The sequence below is a fragment of the Tympanuchus pallidicinctus genome, unplaced genomic scaffold (assembly GCF_026119805.1).
Source record: "Tympanuchus pallidicinctus isolate F22 unplaced genomic scaffold, pur_lepc_1.0 scaffold21, whole genome shotgun sequence".
Classification (NCBI taxonomy): domain Eukaryota; kingdom Metazoa; phylum Chordata; class Aves; order Galliformes; family Phasianidae; genus Tympanuchus; species Tympanuchus pallidicinctus.
Window position 1 is genome coordinate 5085771 of NW_026294733.1, and position 21145 is coordinate 5106915.

At 59.5% G+C, this 21145-nt stretch overlaps 1 long non-coding RNA gene across 1 annotated transcript; it reads left to right on the plus strand.

The window, feature by feature from the left end:
- Positions 1-2863: 2863 nt before the first annotated feature.
- Positions 2864-12327, plus strand: LOC128081515 (uncharacterized). Its single transcript, XR_008207211.1, has 3 exons — positions 2864-3060; positions 8404-8533; positions 9994-12327. It is a non-coding gene; the product is annotated as an uncharacterized LOC128081515 (long non-coding RNA).
- The last annotated feature ends 8818 nt before the right edge of the window (positions 12328-21145 follow it).

Sequence of the window (21145 nt, forward strand, 5' to 3'; positions counted from 1 at the left end):
AAAAAAGGGAAAAAGAAAAAGATCTGTGTTCTGCCTGCTCCTTCGGTTGCATAAACACAAAGACACATCTGGAAGGGGCAGCCAGGACATCGCCGCTTCGTGCGGGGTCAGTTGCCCTCTGCAGCCACCCTTCAGTGGGACGGCACGCTGCTGGCAGCCCTGAGCAGGCAGTGCCCACGGCCTTCCCGTGTGCTGCAGAGGACAGCCAGGGCTTGGTGTTGGGACACAGCTCCGCGTGTGCTCGGCCCTGGGGGACCCCGCATCTCCCGACAGCACATCCCGGCCCAGAGGCAGCTGCCAGCAGCGCCAGGCGGGCGGGAGGGAGTGCACATCCTGCACAGCCCCAGCAGCATCCATCAGCGTTTACAGCACGTCGCCCGTTACACGATCCAGACACACAGGTTCCTCCTGTCCTGCTTCTCTCCCGCCTTTTGTTTTCTTTTACTTTCTGCTCTTGGAGACAGAGCACCTGATGGAAAAAGACTGTGTGTGCTCTGGTTCCTAGAAGCACGCTGCTTCCTTCCGCTCCCCGCTGCCTCTCTGCTGCCCTGGGCTGGGGGGGACAGCGGGGCCACGGCAGGGAAATACTTTCATCCCAGCAAAGCCCTCTGGGCGTTCTGTGTCAGGCAGCAGAGGTCACTGCAGAATGGACAAAGCAGCTCTGAGGGAGAGAGATGGCAAAGCACTGCAGTGCCCACTGTCCCTGCAAGGATGTGGGGAGCACCCAAGGCCATGTTTCCAGGACAGCAATGCCCTTATTTTTAGGGCTTTGGTGGCTTTAGCTTGCAGGCAGACATCCAAGCTCTCGGTTTCCCAGGGCTGAAGTAAATGGAAAGTTGAGCAGTGACACTGACGTCTGCCCCAGCTCTGCAACTCCTCCCCGCAGAGCTGGGGACGGGGCCACGCACGTGCAGGGACCCGCAGCGCCGGGAGCTGTCACCACTGGGAACCCAGCAGGGATGTCCTACCCTGCTGCTGTCCCGCACTTCCAGCTGGATGTGCTGAGCTCCAGCTGCTGCCCAAGGTCACCTCCAGAGCTGCTCCAGCCTGGGCTCACCCGCTGCCCATGTCCTGCCCGTGCCACCAGCACCCCCCTGTAGTGTCAGCAAGCAGAGGAGGCCGTAAATTCAGCACTTGGTTCTGAGCAAGGCTGGCAGAGAGGGAATTCTGCCATCATTCCTCTTTCTCTCAGGAGGGCCGGAGCCAGCTCGGCCCCAGGGGCTGCTCTTGTAGGGACCTGCAGCAGGACTGGGGCTGCTGGGAGCGTGTAGACCTTCGTGCACAGCTGAAGGCAGGGAGTGCAGAAAAGTGGCTTTGCCGGGGGCACAGAAACAGAACCTGCTGCAGAGAGGACTCACTGGGCAGCATCCTACTGAAGGAGTAACAAAAACAAACCCGCGCCGTGGAATCCTGCTTTGCCGTAAATGTTTTTCTTATGGAGTTGTAATAAGACAAGAGCTGTAAAGATAGTAACCTCCTAAACATTACCTTATTAAGGCTTCTTAGAAACCACAGGGCATGACCCCACTGGGTCATGGAACAAGAGAGCAGCATCCAGAGAACAAACAGAGGCTAACGTTACATTTTTCACTTCATTTAGGAAACCTGGTTTCTAATTATAGGCGTTGTTTAATGGCAGCATTTATCCATGCTTTACTCAAAGCCAGCCCACCGACAGCAGGGGCTGAACAGGAGACAGCAGCAAGATGCTGTGCTCCCAGTGTGTGTGGTGCTCAGCATGGCTCAGCCAGACCAGTACCAGTAGCCACTGCTGATAGTGTGGGGCTGAGTCCAGTACCAGCACAGGGTGTCCTGCACAAGGGCAGGTGCTGAGCATCGCTGGGGTCAGCATGGCTGTACGCTTCCCAGCCCCTCAACACGCACTGACCCTGCTCTTCTTGCTTAGCCTCCCAGGGACCTTCCCAAGCTCTGCCTTGCAGGGGACAGGAAGACACCAAATGCTGACATGCTGTACAAAGCCTGGCACAAGGGCACAGAGACCTTGGTCTGAGATCTGGGGCTGCCTGCAGCCCACAGGTGATGGGGATGGGTGTCCTCTCTGCAGACCCTGGGCCCTTGGAGGCTGGCAATGTATGCCCTTCCCAGGAACCGCCTGGGAATGGATGCTGAGCCAGAGCATCATCGGGGCTGGGGCCACACAGGGCACTGCTGCCAAGAGCAGAAGTGGCTGGGGCTGGTGGTGAGCCCACGGAGTGGCTGTGGGCACCGGGTGCTATCTGCAAAACTCAGGCGCTCATGGCCACGGCCGGCCCTGTGCGTGCGGGCGGCCCCGTGGCTGCCGGAACGCTGTTTTCCCAGGCCAGATGGAGCTCCTCAAAGTGATGGGAACCACAAGCCGGGCCAGGGAGCATCTCCGCTTCCTTCCCCCAGTGGGACAGCCGCCAGTATCAGCGCGCTGTAGCCCCGCTCTGCCCCGCTGCCAGCCCCCAGACCCACGGAGCAGCATGGGCAGGGGCTGCGGGGATCCAGCACCTCTAGGCAGCTCTCTCCGAGGCGTCCCCGTCGTTCCCAGGAGCAGGGCTGGCTGCTCCCACCTCCTCCCCCCGCGCCCCGCACCCCTCCTTCCCGCGCTCCGCTCTCCCCCTCTCTCCTGCTCTCCCTCTCGGACTTAATGACTTCCACATGGGCCTCTGGCATCCTGAGCCAAGCCTCCCAGCATTGTCTGAAATCTCCAAATTTAGAAGAAATATGAAAATTGTCAAGCGGCCCTTCCTTAGGGGGTAAAACCAACACTCAGCTGAGCGGCGGCGGGTCAGGGCGCGGGGCCACGTGACGGCACCCCAGCCAATGGGTCCCCGCGGCGCCCCTGACAGATGCGCCCGCCGGAGCCTGGCCTCCTTCTCCAGCTCATATAAGGTAAAAAGAAAAAGGTTTTCCAGCTTCTGAGCCGCATGGAAGGAGTTTTCGCCCAGCACTCCCATGCCAGCTGCTTAAAAAACCCCAGCGGGCAGTGTGGGGCCGCAGTGCCGGTTATAATGGGACAGGAGGAGGTGGCAGTTGTGTGCCCGCGCCCCGCGGTGATGTGGGACAGGGTGGCAGGTAGGTGCCCGTGGGACGCGTGGGGGTGGGCATGGCGTGGGGCAGAGGGCAGCAGCAGGGGATGGCGTGGGGTGCCCTCGTTCGGTGCAGTACTGAGCGGAGGAGCCCCCGATGCGCCCTGGCGATGCTGCAGGGGGTGCACGTGGGGTGAGCGGCATGTGGGGCAACCGTGTGGAGGCAGAAGAGATCCTGTGGGATGAGGGGAGGGATTGCTGTGCATGCACCTGGGATAGAAATGATGGCAGGGCAGTAAGAAGCCAGGATAGGGCCGGCTCTGCAAAGAACAAGGCCGCTCGCTGGGCACTGCTGCTGGGCAGGCGGCCGCCAGCTGGGGGGAAGCGGGCTGAGGTCACAGCACAGGAGCCATGCCTGGGGCTGCAGTGGGCACGGTGGCAGCGGTTGAGACACTTCAGCGCTTCTGGGACACCACGGTGCCACAGTCTCAGGCTGTCCCTGTCCCACTGTGAGTCCCTGGGAAGCGGCAGTGAGGAGCGGCTCCGCTCTGCCTTGGCCCTGTCACTGTGCTCATTTTGCACTGTGTGCGCTGGTGAAGGACGGCCCGGTGCACATCGCTCCCCAGGCTGCGCGCATGCAACGCTCACGTTACTATTGGCTCCATTCGTACCAAAACTTTACATCGAAAGCCCTGAAGCACTCATCAGGTGCTCCGACAGGCCGTGCCGGTGTTTCACTTTTGGACACGTCTCTCCAGGAACCTGACCCATCACCTTCCCTCCACGCAGCTCCTTCCCTGCCACACCAATGGGGAAACAGAGGCACAGAGAAGGCCGGGCTGTGAGGACCCCAGCCCCGTGGCTGCCATCCCTGCAGCACCTGGCCTGGGAGCGCAGGGCACTCGGTGCCTTTGTGCAGTCCCCAGCAAGGTGTCCATGCCCCCAGATAAGGGACTCAATGCTGTTCCTGCCCAGCCACGGCCCCAGCCCACAGCACTGGGCTGATGGAAGACAAGCTCATTTCCAACACACACACACACACAAGCCTCTGCCATAGATTTCCTAAGCAGTTATCAGCAGGAATTTGGGGAAGGCTGTGTCTAGACAGGCTGCAGCTCTGGGTGGCTCCTGGATGGAGTGGCATTTCCCTCCACGCTTGTCAAGAGGCAGTCTGGAGATGATTAAGAGCTTTTTGTTGGTTTTTTTTTTTCATTTTCTTGGTCTCCCTTTCTATTCTAACAGAGGATCGGCCTTGTGCCTGATCAGGATTTTCCGAGGCTCATTCCCAGCAAAGCCTCTACCCATCCCCATCCCCATGCATGGGTGGGTGGGAGGGTGACTTTGGGCATCGCATTGCCCCTGTAATGCTTAGTGGGAACTGGGGCTGTAATGCTCCGTAAGACCCATGGCAGGAGAGGGGCTGCCAGCTGTGGGCATCTGCCTAGGCTGGTCACGGTGCGGTGCTGTGGGGTGCAGCTGCAGAGCTGAAACCGATGCGGGGGAGAAGCAGCACAAGCTGCTCATGTCTGTGGGAGCGCGCCGGAGTCGGATAGCAAACGATGAGGCAAGAGGCTGGAAATCTGAGCTCTGGAGCCGTTTCACCATCCTTTGACCTTGGCCAGCTACACACACACACTCACACGGAGGAGGAAAGAACAGACCCTGTGCGGGGGGAGGCTTTGCTGGGAACCAGAGTACGCTGCAGCCAGTGGTGCTGGGCAGTGCTGCTCCCTCGCTCAGAGCCCTTTCTCCTAGCCGGCATCCCTGCACAGCACCCCTGCACGGCACTGGGGCTGTGCTGGCTGCCTGCTCTGGGGAGTCCCCACAGCTCCCCGGGCACTTTGGCTCAGAGAGCGCACAGCACGTGCCAGACTGGCATGACACTGCCATGGAGGCCAAGGGGAGAAGCCGAGGGCTGACCCTGTGCCAGGGATACGGTAGTGAGTTCCCATCTTGCAGCAGAGAGACCCCAGCCCAGACCCTGGGATGGGACAGGGACTTCTCCCAGCAGCAGCAGCCAAATCTCAGCTGCACACTCACCCCTGCAGTCAGCAGCACACAGACCTGTATGCCAGCACAGGGCAGGGAAAGCCACAGCGCGGTGCAGAGCTTGCCCTGTGGGGCAGAGTAGTGCAGTGGGACCCAACCTGGGCTCCAGCACTATGGCTGAGGATGCTGAAGAAGGCATCTTCCCACTGCTGGGCACAGGTGAGGGATGGAGCTGCTCAGTGCTGGCTGGAGGAGTTGGGGATTTTCACGCTTTGATGGGGGTGGGCACTTCTGGATTGCTGCAAAGCCCTGAATCAGTTCAGTGACCTCTGTGTGCGGGTGTGAGCTGCAAAGGGCATCACCATGAAGGCGGTCTATTGAGACCCTTTCCCTGTGGCTGCAGGACAGTGGGATATCCCAGCAGTTCTTGAGGCTCCCCATGGGACAGCAGGAGCTGTGGGTGCCAGCAATGAGCTGTGTGCCCTGACTCTAGGGAATGAGTGTGCCTGCCCCTACTCTGCAGGGCTGTTCCCCACTGTGGGGTCTGGGAGGTGCAGGGAGGTGAGTGAGCAGCATCCCTCAGATGAGGGTCTGCAGCCCATATGAGCTGTGTGTGGGGGCTGGGACCCACTGTGCTTCATGCAGGTGCTCTGTGCTGGACACCTGGCCATAGTGGTGCTCTCTGCAGGACCAGCTCACTGCTGGCTGCTACCTGGGGACAAGTCTTCTCTCCAGCCAAGACTCCTCACCGGGGTTCCATCCGCACGCATTTCGCCTTCCTTTCCTTCTCCCTTTCACCCATAGCTGAGCTATGGTGAACTGTTCCACTCATTGGACCTGCAGGGAAGGTGCTGACCCTGCTGCTCTGCTGCAGCCAACAGTGTGAGGGCAGCTCATGCCTACATTTGTCTGTCCCACAGCAGTGAGCTGCTGCCAGCATGGCTCTGCCCTCTGCAGCCCCACAGCGGTGTCAACGGGAACACCAAGGAGGGATTCCCAAAATGAAAGGGAGCACCCAGATTGCTGCATCAGTTGCTGCGGGCTGAACTGTCCCTTTGAGGCAGGCTCAGTAATGTTTTCATGCTCCTGCTTTACTGTGGTGACGGAACAGCACAGCCTCAGTATCTGGGGCCTGTGCAGGGCTCTGCCTCCTGCGGTGACTGTGGCACATGTCCCCTAGGGTGTGCATGGGGCAGCCCAGCTCTGGGGGCTTGGCAGGAAGATGGCAATCTGAGAGCCAGCGTGAGCTCAGCGCTGTGCTGGATCATCCTCTGTGCTTTGTCTCCTCACAGGGACCTGGCTAATTTGGGGGTATTTTCTTTCAGAGTGTGGTGTCTCATACAAACTGGGCTCAGCGTGACTGGGAGAGCCAAGCTGGGGCCATGTGTACATGCACAGCGCTGCCCCGCTCCTTTGCTGGAGCAGAGATAAGATGATAAAGCCCCGATAAGCAGCAAGGAGTGCTGACAGCCCCATGAGCTCCAGGCCATGCCTTTGTGGACAGAAACCTGGAGCTCGGCTGGTGGTGTTTCACTGTGCCCCAGGACCGGCAGCCTCATGGCCAGGGAGGGCGAGGAGCAGAGCTGGAGGCAGCAGGGAACACCGTGGATGCTGGAGAAGCCCTGCTTCTGCCAGAGCTGTGTGGGAGAAGCCTCACTGGGGAGCTTTGCTCTGCGCTCCTTTCCCCTCAGGGGTCTGGGGGTCGGTGACGTGAAGGCCCCCCCCGCAGGGACTTCACCCCTGCACCACTTCCTCTGGACCGGGAATGTGCCATGTAAACAGCACAGCAGGGCTGGCCTGGACTGCTCCCACGCTCCTGCTGCCCCTGGTGTCAGGGAGGCTCACGGTGCCCCATCCCCAGCGCACCGTCCTGCTGGGATGGGGAGGCTGGGGGAGATGGCGCTGAGTCCTGCCATGCGTGGGGAGCGAGATAAGGACGGGGGTTTTGGTGGCTGACTGGGAGGCAGCAGGAAGAAGTGAGGCCGTGGGAAAGGCGATGGATGGAAGCTGCAGAGGAGGTCAGGCTGCTGTGCAGCTCTGCTGTTCCTTGGCCATGTGTCTGCACAGATCCCATCGCTCATTCAGCCCTGCTGAGCTCCAGTGGTGCTGAGCAGCTTTTCTCCCCCTGCACAGCCAGCAGCACCTGTCCACCTGCACGGACAAAGCAAAGCCAGCCGTGCTGTAGTGGGGACAAGAAGGCATTTTCCCACTGGCAGAAACTGCCATGCCAGGAGCACAGGGACTATCCTGCTGTCCACTGTCACCAACGGGGAAGTGCCACTGGGGTTGACAGCCTGGAAGTGGCACTCCAAGACACTGCTCACCTGTCTGCTCTCTCCATGGCGTCACCACCCCGAGCCCTGCTGGGGATGCACAGACACCAGATGAGGCCATTTGGCTCCAAGAGGAGACAGTGTGCCCTGGAAGGAGCACAAACCAGGCGCATCCTTCCCTCTGCACCCATCCCCTGCTCCAAGACAGAGAAGCAGCCCCCCTAGACCTGCTCCTTTGTTCTTGGCATCATAATTTATCCCAGCAAAACCCACAGAGAAAGAGCAGCATCCCCCTGGGCCCCCTTGGCTCGCCCCCAGCATGGGAGATGTGGGCTGCACAGGCTCCAAATCTGCCTTTTTGACCATAAAAGGGCAGAAATTCTGCAGCCCCGGCAGGAGGATGGGAAAGGAAAGGCAGAGCTATTTATAGCTGAGCATCAGGACCGCAGCCTGAACTCGGGGTTAATCAGCCTGTGACCAGATTAGGATCTCCCTTGGCCCCATCATTTTCTCATAAACCTTTGATTTAATACCACATAGGCAAGGGAAGGAGGGAGGAGGCCATCGGGGCTGAGGGGATGGAGGTGCCGGTTGGGCCAGTGCTCTGCACAGCTCCATGGAAGGAGCTGCCTGGGCCAGCGGGTCTTGCATGCAGAGCCATAGAAGGCAGCATCCATTGGTTGGGACTGCTCTCATAGCTCAGTGGCTTCAGTCCCTGAAGAGATGAGTGAGCAAGAGCTGACCCCTCCACAGTTCTGGCCTCTGCTGTCAGCAACGGCACTGCGCATGGACTGCATGGTGCCCATGGGCAGCGCTCACCTCTCCGGCTGCCACACAGTGGGGGCTCAACCCGCTGGACGTGGCACCAGGGGTCACAGCTGGACCCCCAGGAGGGTGGCTCGGCTGGGGGGCACCGGAGCCAGATAGGAGCACGTGGTGTTGATGCTGCCTGAGCTCCTGTCCTCTCCTACCACGGGAAAGAGTCCTCCTGAGGTTTGAGGCTTCCACCTCAAGGCCCAGGCTGAAGCAATACTTGGGACGGGGCCCTCGTCGCTGGAGAAAAAGGCCGGGGAATTTCAAGGAGGAAACAAATCCCAACTGTTATTAAAAAAGGACATTTCCTGCAGGAGCGGCCGCTGCAGAGAGGGGAAAGGGCGCAGTGTTGTAACTGTGGGGAGGGCTCTGACGCAGCCCAGCGCTGCCGGCTCGCCCAGCCAGGGACGCGGCTCCGCGGAGCAGAGGCGGAGGTGAGCGTGGGTAGGAGCGCGGGGCAGCGCCCGTGGGGCCGGTGGGATGGGGTGGCACAGGGAGCAGCCTGCCTGGCCCTTCAAAGGGCACACGGTGGCGGCTGGCAGCGCCCTTCCCTGCAGCCACACAGCACATCCGCGCCCACGCGAGCGAGGGATGAGCAAACGGGCTGATGGCATTCATAGTGCGTGGTCGCTGCAACAGGGAGCGGCGTGCGAGCGTGTCCGGGGGCTGTGGGAAGGCTGAGGTGCCGCTCTGAGCGCTCCTACAGCAGGGCTGGGGGCTGCAGCAATGCCTGGGGGCTGACCCCTCCTCATACACTGTGGTCCTGGGAGGGTTGAGCACTTGGCTCCGGCGATGTGTGCTGGAGGGGCAGAGCCCTCTGCCCGGCTGCAGTTGGGTGGCTGCGCTGCCCCCAGGCGCTGCGCTCGGCTGTTCTCGCAGGCAGCAATAGGAGCGTGGGGAGCGGGGGGTGGCAGCCTGCACACCGGGGTGAGCCCTGCTTCCATGTGAAACTGGAAACAAGCAGAAACAAGGGGACGGGTCAGGCCTCGCCATGTTGGTTTTTTTGCCCCTCTTGAGGAGGTGGAGACCACAGCAGAGATTGGGGCACCTCCTTCTCCAAGACCCCCTCCGGGCACAGCGAGCTCCCAGCAGATGTTTTCCTTCCCAGCCCGGTGGGATGCACAGCCTGGTGCATTCCTCCGCCTTCTGTGGCATTCCTTCCCCCCACCAACACCTCCCTGGGGACAGCAGCTGAGGTCCCCAGCCCCACACTGCAGGCTGGGAGGAGTCTCCATTCCAGTCTTTCCTACCGAACTGGCCAGGGCCTGTCGGGGTGGTGGCAGTGGGGAGGGGGCTGTTTCCAGGCCCACCACACAGGGCTGGGGCAAGGCACCTCTGGTGGCTCTCTGGGGCTGGGGACAATGCATGGAGCAGGGTGTACTGGGCTCAATCTGAACAGAGGCTCTGTCCCCAAATGTCAGCTGCCTGCTATGCCTCGCTTTGGGAGGGAGTTCACCGGCACTGCTGCAAGGGGGACTGGCTGTGCTGGAGAAGGTCCCCATCTGAGAAAGGAAGTTCTGAATGCCGTGCTCACTGGTGTGGCTTGGGGACCCTGTCATGCTGGCAGGGCCCAGTCACGGCTGGGCGATGTCTGGCCCCGGCTTCTGGGGAAGGGAGCACGAGGCCGGGTGGTGATGTGCAGGCAGTGGGAGGAGGGGGTGCTGGGTCAGGCAGGAGATGGGCTGTGCTTTGCCCTACAAGGGATGCATGGCACTCTCCAGGTGTCTGATTGCCCCCTGTTTCACATCAGACCTGAGTCCCCAGTTGTGTTGCAGCAGGAAACTGCCCGCCATGCCTTGGGTGTCGAGGGGCTACCTGCAGAGACCCCAGAGCTCACTGCCCACACAACTCCACACTGACTGCTGCCCTCTGTCTTTTACAGCCTTGACCATGGAAGTACCCAGGGACGCAGCCATCACTGGAGATGCTGGAGGTGCACAGAGACTGTACATTCCCGGACAGCGAGAGAAGGGCAGAGCTGGCATGCCAATGTACTACCCACACCAGATGCCCTTTGGGCACTGGCAGCAGCACACACAAACCCAGCAGCCCCCTGAACAGGGCTGGCTCCCAGGGCAGTGCTCAGCCTGGGGCTGCTCCCTGCTAAAAGCAACCCAGCCCCTTCCCAGGGAGCTGCACGCAGGGAGTGCACGGGTCTGGGAGGCCGAGCTCTGACATGGGGCAGCAGGCTGTCAGAAGGGGCCCTGCGAGCAGTGCTGCCCCACGGCACTGAGCCCCGTGGCTGTTCCTACACTTGGCCGGTGCTCAGGGCTGGCCCGACCCGAGCTGGGAGCAGTGACGGCCTGCGCCAGCAAAGGCGGCTCCCAGACATCCCTCCTGGGTGACTCACACTGTGATCTGTGCATGGAGTTTGGGGCGCCGTGAGGCTCTTCCCTTTCTTTCTTCCCATTAAATCGGGGCTGTGGAGCTGGGGGATGGTGGCTGGGGGAGCGGGGGGCGAGCAGAGGCTGTGGGTGCCCGGTTCCCAGCTGGGTGCTCTCAGGGGGGCCGTGCCGGATGCAGGGCGTTGTGCTGGAGCTGCACCATCTGCTTCTCGTCAGGCTGCTGGGAGCACCGCCGCTCCGGGGCCGGCAGTGGGACATGGCTGTGATGGATGGTGTGTTTATCGTGCTCTAGCGTTACTCAGGATGTTAGTGTTCGTCTGCAAGAGAGGTTTCTGTGCTTGGCTGCTCCCTCCATCCTCCCCTCCTCCTGCTCCCCCCAGACCCTTTCCCTTGGGCCCACACAGGGGTTGCAGGGGGTGTCCGTCCACAGCCTCCAGCCCTGCCTGCAGCTGAGCTCCTGGGACCAGCACTGAAGCCTTCCCACAGGTACTGCCCAGCAGCAGGCTTCTCTCTGGAGAGGACAGGGATGGTGGCAGGGATAGGGCTCTGCAGGGCTTTCATATGCTCCTCGTCCTCCAGGGGACACAAAGGAACAGCATGCAGGGAGAATGCGTTGTGTGAGACCTGCATCCCACATCACCCCAGGGGTGTCCTGGCCCTGCTGAGTGACAGACCCATACTCTATAGGCACCCCAGCAGCCACATCCGTGTGGTTTGAGACCACAGGCAGTGACTCCCCACTGCTGGGCCAGGTTCCAGATCCTGCAGCCCTACAGACACACTGGGATGCGGTAGTGGCCAGTGTGTAGCCCTTCTCCAAGCACAGCAGTTTATCTGTGTGATGCCGCAGGCCGTCCCCACCGGCCCCCAGCCTCATCTATCCTGCAGCCGTGATGCCCAGCAGAACAGCCACACGCGGCCATGCGTGGCGCAGCACACATCGAGCGCGGCCGGGGGCTCCTCCATGTCTCCCAGCCCAAGGTGCAGTGCTGCATCTCTGGTCAATTGGGAGTCTGAGATGAAGCACTGTAGCTCGGGAAGGGAGGAACTGTGCCCTGGGACCCCGACACCCCTCAGACTGCCGCCTGCTGGGAGCATTGATGCCAACGGAATGTGGGAACTGCGCAGTGAGATGGGAAGCACCGCTCATGACTGGATGTGGGGGTCTGCTCCACCCCCCTCTGCTGCCTCTGGGGCTGGGCCCCCAACCGTGGGAGCAGGGGCTCTCCCAGATGTGTTTTGGACGCTGCCTCTGATGGAGAAGCATAGAGAACGGAGCCTGCAGACACACAACGTGTCCTCCAAAGATCCCATAGGGGCTGCCGACCCCCAGCCATGGGGCAGGGTTCAGCCCTCTGCTTTGTATCCCTGTGACTGAAGGGCAGAGGAGCGGAGGTTTGCTTTGAGGCACAGGAACACCCCTGCACCAGGTCAGGATCCCCAGATCTCCCAGCTCTGTGTAGGGGTGGGACAGCGGGGTCACACGGAGCGGCCAGAGGAGCAGCTGTGCAGGGCAGGGGCCGGTGGGAGCCGCGGTCGCCGTGCTCTCAGGGTCCAGTTTTCCCAGGAATCCCTTAGGCGCTACGTTGGGGATTCCTGGAAATACTGTTCTTGGGGCCACGGCTCTGCACCTGGAGACAGCCCGACCCCGAGCGGAGCCGCAGCCCCGCAGGAGCCAGGGACGAGGTACGGGGCCGCGGCTGCGAGCGGGAACCCCGGGCAGCCCCGATGTGGGGCGGTGGAGGGAGCGGCCCAGGAAATGTCCCCTCCCGCAGGGCCGGGGCAGACGGCGGCCCCTCGCTCACGGCCCTGCGGGCGGACACCGCCGGTGCCCTCCGCGGGGCTGCATGCGCGTCATCGAGCCGTACCAATAAAGGTCTCTACTGCAAGGAACTGTCGGAGCCGTTTCTCTGGGGCGGGGAGCGGCGCGGGACGCTGCGGGCTGATGTCGGAACCGCCCGGCCGTGCAGCAAAGCCCCGCGGTGCCCCGCGCTCCGCTCCGCCCAGGGCAGGCTGCATCGTGCGGGAGGGAGGGGGGCCGGGAGCAGCAGGGACAGCAGCAGGGACAGCAGGTGGCAGTGCTGCCTCGGAGCAGGCAGTTCGTTTCGATTGCAGCTGGCGGAGGAGGGGTTAAATGCCATGCGGTTTTCTCTCTCACACACACACACAAATTAAAAAAATACGGCACTTAGTGCAGGAAATGCCAACTCCGTTTTTTCTTTTATTTTTTATTTTTTTATTATTTTTTCTAATTGTTTCCTTTTTTTTTTCTTTTTTCTTTTTTCTTTCTCTTTCTCTTTTTCTTTTTTTTTTTTTTCTTTTTTTCCCAGCCAGAATATTTATCAAAGAGGGATTCTGTTTGGACCACATGGGCAATCCTTGGCCAAAAAGGGTCGTTTAAGGCCGAATTCCCGACCTGCCCCCCACATGCTGCACAACTGCTGCCCCAGCAGCTGCGGGGCCTCTGGGGCTCTGCTCTGCACTGCTGCACATCCACCAGCATCACAGCCCGGGGCAGCACGGTGGCTGGGGGTGAACCTCAGGCAGGGACACTTGGTGCTCAGTGATCCCCAAATGCTGTGCATAGGCTGCCTGCAGCTGTGGAGCACCGAGCCGTTTTTCCTGATAGGGAAACTGAGGCACAGACCCCTGCCTCACCCCAGCATCCCATTGTAGTGTGGGACAGGGAGGGGACATTTTGGGATGGCGCATTTTAGGAAGGTTTGTCCTTTTCTTTGCGGAGCAGCAGGACTTGCAGAGCAGATGCAGGGCTGGGCCTTGCCCCTCCTGCCAGCACTGCACATCTCAGCCAGCGCACTCCAACAGCGGGTGGCTCTCCCTGGGACTATTCCTGGTTCACAGATATCACCAAAATGAGAATTCCCACCTTCCTCTCCCCAACATCGGTGCTCAGATACACAAAGCTCCCAAGTGGGGACCTGCTGCCCCATGCCAGCACAGTCCTCTCTGAGGCAACAAGAGGGTCCCAAGGCCTCTGTGGGTGGGTAGAATTGTGCTCTGTGTTGATGGCCATGAGGGCACTCACACCTGCCCTCTGCCAAACACAGCCCTGATGTTAGTCACTGGCGTTACTCCGTGCCTCAGTTTCCCCCTCTGGGCAGTGCTGGCACTGAGTCACACCCAGAGCAGGGACACAAGGGCTGGGCTGGGCTGGGTGCAGTGGCAGCAGGCGGGCACTGTGGCTTCTCCCTGCTCCTAGCAGGACAAACTCGCCTGCAGAGAGCAGCAGTGGCCCCAGGGACCTCCCAGCAGCTCTGGGAGGCAAGGCCAAGCTGCCACGCTCCCTTTTTTGGGCAGCTTTCTTATCCCTGCTCCCCCTCCAAGATTCCTACAAAGTCACTGTCACTGCAGTGCTCTGTAGTGCTAAATCATCCCGTGCTGTGGGGAAAATGCTCTCACTTTCCCCCCTCCCATCTCTCCAGAGCCACGTGTGCTGAACCACAGCTCCAATCCTCATAATACTGCTGGGGGTCACTGCCCACAACAGGGCATAGCCCCACTGCCATCCCTTGGAGAGGCTGAGGCCAGCAAGTCGGCAGCCCAGCTGTGCCCCCAGCCCCCCAGGGCGGCCATGCTCCCTCCACACCGCAAAGCATCCCAGCATTTCCCCAACAGGCAGCAGCAATCAGCTTAAAGCTAATCCTTGCCCAGCGCTGGCCTCTGGGCACAGGGCCCAGGGGGGGCATGGCAGAGCCCAGGCAGTGCTTTCATTCGCTGCCAGGCACTGAGGGGAAGCAGGAGGATCCAGTGAAGCTGCCCCAGAGCCAGCGCCGGGTGCCCCTGTGCTCCTTGGCAGCACCGCGTTGTGCCCTGCGGGGCTTTGAGCATCCGCTCACCTCGCCCTTTGCCGGGAAGGTCTCGCAGGATAAAGGCTTTTTGCACAGCAGATTTACAGAGATCAGCGTGGCTCGGGGGAGGAGGGCTGCGTGCAGACGCACACGTGTGCCTACGGCAGCAGGCAGGCGGCTGAGCCCATCTGCACCCTGGGAGCCTCTCCGCACACAGGAGGCACAGGGGGGCGAACCCCCCGCCCCGCTCCCAGCCCCGGCTCGCCGCCGCCCGCCCGGCCCGCTGAGTCAGCGCCCACGCAGCACCGCCGCACCTCCTGGTCTGCCTGCTGCCGCGTGGCTGGGGCAGGGAGCTGCTGGCTCAGCAGGACGGGGCCAGGATCACCTCACGGCGGCCGGGAGCCCAGCGGGCACAGCGTGGCCATCCTGACCCAGCCCCATTGCGATGGGGAGAATGGAACTTGCCGGTGCCCGTGGGCACCCGGGCAGCACAACTGCTGGCACAGGAAGGCTGTGCCCAGCCCTGCCCTGCAGCGGGAGGCACGGCTGGGCACGTTCAATCCGACGCAACGCCCGAAAGCCCCTCGTCAGCAGCTCCCGGCTGTCCCCGCCCCGGCCAACAGGCCCAGCAGCTCCCAACCTGCTCAGCAGGCCCTGCCGAGCTCCCAGCCTGGGAAAGCAGCACACACCCCACCAGGGAAGCGGCAGCCACCAGCAGGCTGCGAGTTCCCACCACCCTGCCTGCACTGCCGGGCCCGGGGCGGCTGGGGCCGGCTTTGATCCTCCCCGTGCAGCCCTGCCCCAGCACAACCCGTCATGGCTCCTGCCGGGCTGCAGCACAAGCCTTGAGGGCCTCACAGCTGTTGTGAGGCATCAGTGATCCAAGCACACCTGCGTGGCACGGCACTGCCCCCATTACCTCCCCCTCCCACCCCATTCCCACTCTGGACTTTGGAATCAGCTCAGGCATCACTGGAGCTGGCAAGGAGGGCTGAATGCGGGGCCTGGCACGTGCGGCAGGCAGAGCTCCAGCCCGGCCCCCCCGCCCTTGTTTGCATGGTGACGAGGGAGAAACTAAACACAAGCATGGCAGGCAGCTGCCGGGACACAGCCGGGCCGCTCAGGCATCCCCTTACTGCTGGGGCACCTCTGGGGGTGCTGCAGTGACAGTGTGCCCCCAGGGAAGGTGACAGTTGTCCCCTGGCCCACATCCACAGCTGGCACAGCACTGCATACACAGGGCCGCCATGAGGCGCTTCCTGCAGGCCCTGGCTGGGCAGGAGGGAGGGAGCAGGCAGAATTAGCACAGGAATACACAAAGCACATTTTCCCCTCTGCGCTGCAACCCCATGCAAATAGAGGGGTGTTGGCTGAGGGAAGGGCCTGTGCCTGCAGTCTGTGCCTGTTTCTTGCAGCGAGCTGCTCAGCCTTGCACAGCTGGTGAGAGCCAGGCCAGCCCTTCCCAGCTTCACACAGCACAGAGCTGGAGCCACGACCAGCAGTGGGGCTGCACCAGGCCCCCCTCCCACCCCTGGCCCTGCAGCTCGCAGCGGGGCCATCAGGGCCAGGAGGAACACAGCAGCTCCATACCTGCCCTCAATTAACAAGTGACCTACTTAGAAATCTGGGCTAAGTGGGATGAAGGGAACTGGCTGCTGGGAGGCATGGCGTAGAGCAGGAGTGTCAGTTTGGTACAGGACAGTGAAACTCATTCCCGTTCTGAGTATTTCAAGAAATCCCCTACAAGTTTTTATGACTGGGGAAGAGAAACTCAGTCTGGGAACCTCCTGTGCATTTCTGCTCTCACAAAGAAGCAGTACAGGAACGAATTTGGTTCACATCCCACATTCAGACAAGCACTGAGCTGAGGAGCAGCCCGTGCTCACAGCCAGCCAGCAGAGCTCAGCCCTTTGTTCACGCTGCAGGGATGGGCCCATGGCTTCTCACAGTGCTTGCAGTGCGCTGCTCCTAGCTGGCTTTGGGCCACACTCTGCCTTCCCCATCATGCTCCCACATGGGAGAGGCTCCACTGGAAGAAGCCAGCACCTCCACTGCTCACCCTCCCAGCCCTGCTCTGTTCCCCGGGCCTCACGGGCCAACCCTCCGCCCCCTTCCCCCCTCCCTCCCCCCCAGAAACAGGAGGGAGCCAGGCAATACATAGGAAGGGGCTGCAGGGCTGGGGGCTCCCAGCTCCTCTTGTGAGAGGCCCAGCTGAAAGCCAGCACCTGCCTGGGGCCACTCATTTCCCTGGGGCAGAGGAGATGGCATGGGCATTCACCTGATGAAACCCTGCCAACAGCAGGAGCAGTGAGTGAGTGTTTCAGCTTGCAGAGTTGGGTGCTGGTCCTCCCCAGCAAGCACTTGTTCAACAGGACACAGGAGTCAGACATGCAAAGCTGCAGCAGGCACTGCCTCCATGCCCTGGGCTCCTTCCTGCACAGAACCAAGCACCACGGCCCTGCCCAGGGACAGTGCAGCCATGGCAGCTCACACCTTTCAGCCACAGCACTGCTCTCGCCTTTCTCCTAGCAGCACTTCCAGCTACCAGGCAGCACTGGAGGGAATGCTAGGACTACCCTGCTCCTCCTGATGCAAGCTGAGGCAACGTGCAGCTTACTCTGCTCAGTTCCACCTGAAAGGAAAGCTGTGCTATTTCCTTGCCCCGTGCTGCAGGTACCCTGGAAAGGAGAAGGCTGCTTTGAGTGGGCAGCAGGACCGAGCTGCATTAGGTAGCAGAGAGAAAATGGTCTCTTAAAGACCTCATTCTGACGCTGTGTGTGAAGCACCATACATGTGGTTGTGCAGCCGGCAGAGAGCATGCAGCCCCCAGCTCTGCCCATGTCCTGTGTGATCTGTGGTTGCAGTGAGCTCCTGCAGCGGGGCTGCACCATGCCTGCTTCACCAAACCTGGCGGCTCCCAGCAGCAGGGGAAGGAGGAGCACACAGGTTAGCCCAGCATTCAGAGCTGGCTCCAGAGCAGACATACAGGTCTCCAGATCAGGACAACACCCTGAAGACGCCAACCATAAGCTGCAAGACAGCTGACGTGGCACTGGTTCAGCCTTCGACTCTGAGCAGAGGCTGAGATGCAGACGTCAGCCCTGTTTCCCGATTACTGCGGCAAGAATGAAGGCAGCCATGATCTGTAGGGCAGGCTGCCCTGCCCTCTTAGAATGGGGATTTGGGTGCAAACATTTATTTCCTGGAAGGTGCTCCGTGGGGCTTAGATTCCTTCCTATCCCACAAAACCCCTCTTCCAACACAGTTCTCAAGCACCTCACATTCCCCCAAGGACCACAGCTCATCACCATTAACTAGCACCAGCAGCTGGCGAGCTATTTAGAGGAGCAGGACTGCTCGTAGCCATTAACCACATACACAGTGCCTTCCTCACCTTGCTGCCCTGCCAGCACCAGAGCTCAGCCCCCTGCAGCACAGGGTATGCTCTCTCCTGCTGCGTGCTCCACAGAAAGCAGCACCTTGTGCTTGAGAAAAACTAAGCTCATCTGTACTCCACTTGCTCCTTGCATTTCACCTTCCTGCAGGTTTCAGTGGGCAGGGAAGCTGCTGCAGATGGGGCATCAGATAGCACCACAGCCCTAAGGGATGGGTGGGGAGCAGGCAGCTGCCAAGCCCTGAACCTCTCACCAGGAAAGGCGGAGCACAGCACGGCTTGGATCCTGCGAGCTGTTTGCATGTCGGGAAGCGAAAAACAAGCCACTTCCAATCAACATCATGTTGCCAAGCCTGAGCTCTGCCCTCTGGGAAGCAGCTGCCAGGCTCCAACAGAGCTGCCATTTGTGGCACTGACGCAAGCCCCAGCCTGCGGGGAGCCGCCCTGCTACCAGGTACCGGGAAGGTCAAGGGACGCAATAGAGAGAACTGTCACTAAGGAGAAAGGTCGTTTAGCAGAGTGACTTACAGCCATAATCAGTTTAAAGGATTTGTTAACAGCTTCAGGCGAGCCAGTCAGGAACTTGCTACAACCGTGTCAGGCAGCCTTAGCACAACAGCACCTTCCCACGCCTGGGGTGCAACGCAAACAGGGAAGGCCTTACTGACGGCCCTAGGCTGGCCATTGTAGCACGAGCCCACCTAAGAAAAGCAATCAATTAATACATCCTGTGCAACCTGAGAGAAGAATGGTCCCAGCTGGTGTGCTCTGCTTTCCTCCTCAGAAGAAAAGGGTCTCAGGGAGGAAGGAGAGTGCTTCCAGGATGTGAGTCAGTGAGAATTCCTGGCCATGCCTACTCTCCTAACAACCCTGCACCAGGAGCTTCCTGACCTTCCATTTGCACAATGCGAGTACCAGCCCTGAGGGCACATGAACATACCCTCATTGTGCAAACACTTGCCAAGCCGTTAGCAGGGCTCACCCCACCAGGTGATCCCAGCTCAGACACACCCGCTGCAAACAGTCCTGGCAGCACCAGCTGCCGCCATAGAGAAAGAACAGCTCAGCACAGGGCAGAGCAGTGCTGATCTATCTGCTGCCTTGAGGGACTTTGTTAGCTCAGAGAACCCACCTGATCTCTATGCTGCCTTCCCACTGCCAGCCCGGTACCTGCATGGAGAGCTTGCTCCTCTGTGCTCAGCCTGGGCAAAGCCCAGCTACACATATGGCAAGTGCCCTGCATCTACCATTGCAGAAGCCAGCTGGCGTGGTCCAGCTGCAGGCAGGCAATGGCCAACTGCTTCTGAATACAGGAGCCAACTACCTGGCCCCAAGTTGGTCGAGGTCAGAGCACTGCACTTGTGGACATCAGGATCTGTGAAACATCACTCCTTGCAGTTGCATAACGATGAGCTCTGGTGTCTGCACTACTGAAAAGCAGTGACCTGTTGGTGTACAAACAGCACCAGAAGGCCACAGAGCAGCGAGAGCCAGTTAAGCAGCAGAGTAGGCTTTGCAGAAACCAACCTCACACCCTGCAGGGTTCCCAGCTGAGCACACCGGATTGCCCACCTCATTCTAACAGGTTCCACTGCACTTCCTTTTGGCACCAGGATCGGCCAGAGCCACACACCAGTGACTCATTTATGGCACGAGGAAAGGAAAAGCAAGGTCTGTTCCTCGTGCCCTTGGCCTGGCAGACCACGAGGCCCCGCAACGCACTGCCGCGTCACACAGAACCGCTGCCCCACCTCAGCAGGGACACTGAATTGCATGTAATGAAGCATATGCTCTGTACTTACAGGAGCATAAAACAATAAGGCCCTTATTTATCATAAAACACGGACTTTGGCAGCAAGGGAAGCTCAAAGCCAGCCTACGCCGCGTGATAATCTGCAATCCTTGAAGGTCTTCTGACCTCAAATTGTTTCCATTCAAAAAAATGCCCAAGTCTGCAAAGCTGCTCAAAGCTTGCTATCATTTCATGGCTGGGAGGAGAGCAGCGAATGAAGCCAGGAGCCGACTCTCTGAACACAGCTCATGCACACTCTAGTTCTGATAGCACTTCTGCAAGCTACTGCCAGTGCTTCTGTGCTGTCCTTCAAACTCAGAAGGAAACGAAGTAAAGCCAGCTGCTCACAAAGTCAAATTATAGCCTTAAAGGGATTTGCACCTTTAGTATCGAGCTCTGCAAAGCAGCTGAGCTCACTGCAGATCCTTTAGGAACAAGTATTCCTTTTGGCCACAGCCTTCCACTAACATACGACCTTTCCTTTGTGGCAGAGGAAAAACAGCCCCAGCCTGTTTTGAAGTTTCATTAGAACATCCCCATACCCTGGCACAACAGTCGGTCATTCTCTATTCTTTGTACGCAGACCTTGCACAACCCCCCCTCCCTACCCCCTTCCTGTTTAGCCCTAGATAATAAGGATTACATTAAAGAGCAATTTCCACATTAGAACACACCATGAATGCAGTTGTTCCACTCAGGCCCAATTAGGAGGGTGGGCACTTCCTCTGTCGTCCCTTGCCTCATGCTTCCAGAGACATTAGTGCTCAGAGCAGACAGCTCTTCCTCCCAGCCCCCTTTTCCCTTTTGTCTGGAGCCTGCAGTGATCATAAACTTGCGTTATGACATCAAGTTGATATGAAATCATTATGATTTCACTGTGACTAAGTAAGGAGCAGATGGGCTGACGGAGCTGGCCAAGCAACAAATCTTCTAAATTGAAGAATGCTGTCGGGAGAAATTAAAGCCTCATGTAAAAAACCGGCCCAGGATCACAGAGATTCCCAGTTGGAAGGGACTGCGGGAAGGTCTCTACTCCAACTGCTGCCCAAAGTAGCAGCAGCTGCCTTAGGCACCTTCAGCTCTTCTGCATCCCTTGTAGGAAAAGCACAGCACACAAAGCCACATCCGAACTGCTGGAAGCAGCACACCTGAACCAGCCCACTGGAACAGCACAATGCGCTGGCAGAACAAACCAACATGGAAGCTTGAGAAACAAAGACCACAAACTCTGCAAGTGAAATTCAACAGAAACCAGCAAAAGTTAACCTTAAACCCAGGATCACACACACAGGACAGGTTTAGCAAAGCTAGCAAAAACATCGATAGCTTTTCCAGGCTGACACAGTATCACACATGCCTGTGAAGAGTTTGATTTCGCCACTATCACCAACACCCAACACTGCACAGAACAAGAGGCAACGGGGGACACTGCTCATCCAGATGAGACCTGAAGCACTCTTCTGAGTGCCTTTTACGTGGGAGAAAAGAAATAGGCTCTTAATTGCTTGCAACAAGGAATGGTTTAAATGGGTTAAACAATTATGAATCAGCACACCACGCAAACACTCCATCCTCCCACTTAAGCAAGCCTTTTAAATGTGGCCTTAAAATGCCTCAGTTGCCATAAAGAAGTTAATTGCTTTAAAACGCTGTACGTAGCTTAGGAAGATGGTTGAGAACCTGCTGGTCACAGACTAGTTTTGTTCTCCAAACTCC